Genomic DNA, 6,000 nt, shown 5'->3' with positions numbered 1-6,000 from the left:
AAAGGACCGAGATGATTGAGTTGATGATGGCAAATATCGAAGTCTTTGCATGGTCGCCTTACGACATGCCTGGCCTCGACCCAAGTTTTATCTGCCATCACCTCAACGTTTTCCCTGGAGCAAAGCCAGTCATCCAGCGAACAAGGAGATCGGCGTTGCATCACGCCGAGGTAGTTGCTGAGGAGGTAAAGAACCTGCTTGAGGCACGAGCAATTCAGGAAGTGCACTATCCTCGGTGGATTTCCAACACAGTAGTGGTGCCTAAGAAGAATGGGAAGTGGCGAGTTTGTGTCGACTACAAGACAGTCAACCGAGCTTGTCCCAAAGACAGCTTCCCTTTGCCACGTATTGACCAGCTAGTGGACTTGACGGCTGGACACAATAGGCTCAGTTTCTTGGATGCGTACCGCGGCTATCACCAGATCGCCATGCATGGGCCTGACCGAGAAATCACCTCCTTCACGACTCCAAGGGGGCTCTTCTGCTATCGAGTTATGCCCTTTGGTTTGAAAAATGCCAGGGCAACCTTTCAGAGGATGGTGACCAAAATGTTTGCCCCTTTGCACGGCCGGACAATGGAGGCTTACATCGATGATATGGTGGTAAAAAGCCGACATGAGGTAAACCATTTGTCCGACTTAGCCGAGATGTTTGCCATTCTAAAGAAGCACAAGCTGCGCTTGAACGCCTCAAAGTGTGCCTTTGGCGTGGGATCTGGAAAATTTTTGGGATTCCTAGTCACGAACCGAGGCATCGAAGCAGACCCTACTCAGATCAGAGCCGTGCAAGCGCTGAAGCAGCCCAGCTCAGCTAAGGACGTGTAGCATCTGGTCGGTATGGCCGCCACGCTTAATCGATTTATAAGTCGGTCATCAGATCGCTGCCGCCCTTTCTTTCAAGCATTGAAGTCAAAGTTCTCATGGGATGACGAGTGTGACCGAGCTTTGGCCGAGCTCAAGGATTATTTGTCTTCTTCGCCGCTGTTGGTTACACCAGAGCCGGGTGAAGAACTCTACCTTTACCTTGCCGTCTCCCAGCACGCAGTAAGTGCGGTGTTAGTCCGGGCTGAAGGAATCAAGCACCTACCAATTTTTTATGTCAGCAAAACTTTGTTACCAGCAGAATCAAGATACTTGCCGTTGGAGAGGCTTGCCCTGGCCTTGATGATGGCTTCAAGAAAATTGGCGCACTATTTTCACGCCCATACCATCATCGTACTGACCGAGTTTCCCCTCAAGGCTTTGTTTGAACGCGCGGACTTTTCAGGCCGAATTCTAAAGTGGGCGGTCGAGTTGGGACAGTTTGATGTGAAGTTCCAGCCGCGCACCGCAATCAAAGCCCAAACCTTGGCAGATTTTGTCGCCGAGTTCTCACCTGGCACTCATCCGGTATGCCTGGTCGACATTGCCGAGGCAGATGATGAGATGCATACAATGCCAACCGAGGAACAACCAGTTGAAGGAGGTAGCGCCGCGGAGTTAGCGTGCACCATCGAAGTTCCCTCAGTTTGCACGGTAATACCACCCGGTGATGCAATAACGGAGTTGTGTATCACCAACCCATCCACTCTGTCCAGTACCGCATCACCAAGGGGGGAAGAAATTGAACCACACCGCTCAGAACTTGATGATTCGCCTATGGACTTGAGCATTCCGAACCAACTTGCTGAGTCCGGTACCGAATCATCAAGGGGGGAAGGAATGGTTCCACACAGCTCAGAACCTGCGGCCGGCTTCACACCGCCACCTGATGATTCGCCCACGGACTTGAGCATTATAGAACAACTTGCTGAGTCCGGTGTCGAATCACCAAGGGGCACTGAATTTGAACCGGTCAACACCAAACTTGATACCGCACAGCCGAGCAGTTGTGATCCCATTGCCCTTCGCAACTCTCAGGACCCATCTGACTGCTGGAAGCTTTTTGTGGGGGACATGTGGAAGCTTTTTGTTGATGGAGCATCCAACCGCCACGGTGCCAGCCTAGGTATTGTTCTTATATCCCCGGATGGCCTAACCATCGAACATTCTATCACGCTTGGCTTCCCGGCATCTAACAACGAGGCTGAGTACGAGGCACTTCTCGCCGGGCTCAAGAGCGCAATTCAAATGAAGGCTGCCGAGCTCCTGGTGTACAGTGATTCCCAGCTTGTGGTTAACCAAGTTTCTGGGATTTATGAAGCAAAGGACGAAAGGATGGTGAAGTACCAGGCTCTGGTCAGGGCACATATCAAGCAGTTTGAGGCAATTAGAGTCCAACAGATTGGCCGGGAAGAAAACAGCCGCGCTGATGAACTAGCCGGTCTCGCTTCTATGGTGGATAATACTTTTCCAAACCCCCTTTTGATTGACTTTCTTCCGCGGCCAAGCATTGAACACGCCGGACAGAGAGACGTACTCTGCGCCGCGCTCGGTCCCTCTTGGATGGACCCCTTGATCTTGTTCCTCAGAGACCGGACTCTTCCAACTGACAAGAAAGGAGCACACAGAATCCGGGTGAAGTCAGAGCGGTTTTGGCTCTCTCCATCTGGCGCGTTATATAAGAAGTCCTTCACTGGTCCTTATTTAAAGTGCGTGCACCCTCATAGTGTGGAGGCCCTCTTGTACAAAATTCATGAGGGCATTTGTGGCAGCCACATAGGAGGCAGGTCCTTGGCCTACCGTGCTATTTCGCAGGGATACTGGTGGCCGTGCATGCAGGCCGACGCACAAAAATATGTCCGCAAGTGCGAAAAATGCCAGAAATTCGCCCATCAGATCCACCAGCCTGCTAGGGAACTTCTTCCCCTCACCAGTCCTTGGCCCTTCGCCATGTGGGGGCTAGATATAGTGGGACCACTGCCAACAGCACCGGGCAACCGGAAATTCTTCATCGCGGCCACAGATTACTTCACGAAGTGGGTTGAAGCTGAGCCCTTGGCAACCATTAAAGAGAAAGACGTGAAGCGATTTGTCTGGCAGAACGTGGTCACGCAGTTTGGCGTCCCCAAGATTTTGATCTCTGACAATGGCACCCAGTTTGACGGTCGCCTATTCAGAGGATTTTGTGAAGATTTGAAGATAGAATTCTACAACTCCACCTCGGCTTACCCGCAGTCCAATGGTCAAGCTGAAGCATCGAACAAGATTATACTGGATGGGTTGAAGAAACGGCTGGAAAAGGCCAAGGGCAAATGGGCTGAGGAATTACCTAGCGTCCTTTGGGCATACCGCACAACCCCGCGACGTTCCACCAGGGAAACTCCATTTGCTTTGGCTTACGGCATGGAGGCGGTCATACCCTTGGAAGTTGACATGCCCACCCTCAGAAGCGAGAGTTTTGAGCCCGAGCTGAACACCGAGGTTATTGCCTTGGAGCTGGACCTAGTGGACGAGCGTCGGGAGAAGGCCCTCATCCATGTGGCCGCCTACCAAGAGGAGCTCTCCAAGAAGTATAACAAGACGGTGCACCCTAGACCGTTCAAAGTTGGTGATTGGGTTTTGAGGAAGATTATGGGCAACACCCTGGTGCCAGGAGAAGGCAAACTAGGGGCAAATTGGGAAGGACCCTACAAGATCACTGGTCTGGCGGGTAAGGGGGCTTACCACTTGGAGGATTTAGAGGGAAAGGCAATACCTCGGCCATGGAATGCGGCCAACTTGAAACTGTACTATTTTTAAGCTTCTGCTTTCTTGTCTTGTGCAAAGAAATTTTTTGGTTTGCACCACAGCATGTAATTCTTTTTGTCAATTTATAAAAGTAATTTTGCTTTAGCACTTGGACTGATGTTTTAATGTTACAGACCGTGATGATGTATTCCGGTTAGAAGTGTTGGTGTTTTGTCCAACTTCGCATTCCCAACCGAGATGATTTACTCCGGTTGGAAGAGTTGGTGTGTTGTCCAACTTCGCATTCCCAACCGAGATGATTTACTCCGGTTGGAAGAGTTGGTATCTTGACCAACTTCGCATTCCCAACCGAGATGATTTACTCCGGTTGGAAGAGTTGGTGTCTTGTCCAACTTCGCATTCCCAACCGAGATGATTTACTCCGGTTGGAAGAGTTGGTGTCTTGACCAACTTCGCATTCCCAACCGAGATGATTTACTCCGGTTGGAAGAGTTGGTGTCTTGTCCAACTTCGCATTCCCAACCGAGATGATGTACTCCGGTTGGAAGAGTTGGCGTCTTGTCCAACTTCGCATTCCCAACCGAGATGATGTACTCCGGTTGGAAGAGTTGATGTGTCCAACTTAGGATTCCCAACCGAGATGATCTAATCCGGTTGGAAGAGTTGATTTGTTCAACTTTGTTACAACCGAGATGGTTATTTCGGTTCATGAATTTGTTTTGTTATGATGCAATGCTTCGACCGTGTTATGGATTCCGGTCGACAAAGTGTTGTTCAAACGATAAGTTATACCGAGATATTTTGCTGAAGATAGAATTGATTACTACCGTGCAAACACTTAGAAAAATGTGAGTTTCTCATTGAAAAGAAAATCATTACAAAAGGTGGGGACAGAGCCCGGTTACATCAAAAGAGTTGGAAGCAAAAATACAAAAACAAGGAAAAAGAAAACTAAACTAGGGGGGAGAGATTGGTGAACTCGTCCTCGCCAGCATCAAGGTTGATGGTAGGACTGACGTCTTGGGCACCGGGCTCAGCACTGCCGGGCTGCTCTTGCACCTCGGCCTCCTCTACCTCAGAATCTGTGTCATCCTCTCCATCTTCAAGTCCTTCCTCGGCCTCCGCTTGCAGAGCGCTGAATACGTCGTTTGCGTAAGGCACAAGGTAGACCGGTAGCGAAGTTGGAGGAGGGTTGGCAAATACGTCGGTGTCGGAGCCTTGGCCGAGGTATTCGCAGGCAGACTTCCAGCCTGCTTTGAAGTAGATGTCTTGCGTTGCAGAGACCTGCTTCTTGTAGCTCTCCTCGGCCTCGTTAAAGCCGGCGGTGTTTGCAGCCCGGCAAGCTTTCTTCTTCGACTTCTTTAGAGTGTCCACCTCGGCTTGGAGCTCATCTCATTTTTTCTCGGCCGCATCCAGCTGGCCGAGCAGTCTGTTATTGTCGGAGTTGGCCATTTCAAGCGAAGACTTAGCCCGGCCGAGCTCGGCTTGAAGGCTTTCAACCTGGCTGGCCGTGTCGTTGGCTTTCTGCCTAAGCCGGTGGATGCGCTCCAAAACCAAGTGTTGTTTTTGAATGGCCTGCACAAAGAAGCAAAGTTGATCAGAAAGGGGACCGAGCAGAAAGCGAACCGAGCAAACACTTGTGAAATTTTTGCAAAGGAACATCAACTTACCCTGGCCATAGACTTCACTGAGGACTTGACCAACCGAGTGTCAGGGACGTGGTCGCTGCCGACCACGTCGCTCGGTAGTAGCAGAGCTTTTGACAGATCAAAGGCGAGCAGATGCTCTTTGTCAGCCTTGATCGAAGCCGTCGCCGGGATGTCTTGACCCCGGTGCTTCAAATGTGGGCGCCAGGCCGGCACTGGGGCGGGGGCGTCTGTTGGATGCTCGGTGGTAAGCTCGGTGACTAGCTCGGCGGACGGGTCTGTCCGAGCTCTTTTACCGGCACGTCATGCAGAGGGTTCTCGGCTGGATTGCCCGGCGGATTGAGTGGCAAGGGCGTCCACGGCGCCACTGGATTGACCGGTGGCTGGCGACCGAATTACTACGCTCAGCACCTCGGCGAATGTGGCGGTGAGCAGGTTCTTGATTCTGCTGCGCTTGGCCATTTCTTGTTCCTCGGTCAAGCGAATGAGGGGAACGTCAGGAAGGGAAGGATCTGGAGGCGGCGAAGGAGCGCGGAGGAAGTCGGTTACTCTACTCGGGCGCGGAGCAGAATACCTGTAGGTCGGTGTGTAGCCAAGTAAAGCGTTGCAATCTCGGTGACGGTACCTAAGCACAGTCTGAATTGCTTCGACGTTGGGAAATTGATAGTTGGCTTGCAAGGCTTGGATTGTTGCAAAAGAAACAGGAAAAACGGTTAGTTACAAAGTAAAGAGTTAAGTTAACCGAG

Source organism: Camellia sinensis, chromosome 4, assembly GCF_055761805.1.
Source record: "Camellia sinensis isolate YWXY chromosome 4, ASM5576180v1, whole genome shotgun sequence".
Taxonomy (NCBI): domain Eukaryota; kingdom Viridiplantae; phylum Streptophyta; class Magnoliopsida; order Ericales; family Theaceae; genus Camellia; species Camellia sinensis.
The sequence above is the reverse complement of the archived record's forward strand: the minus strand, read 5'-3'. Positions refer to the sequence as shown.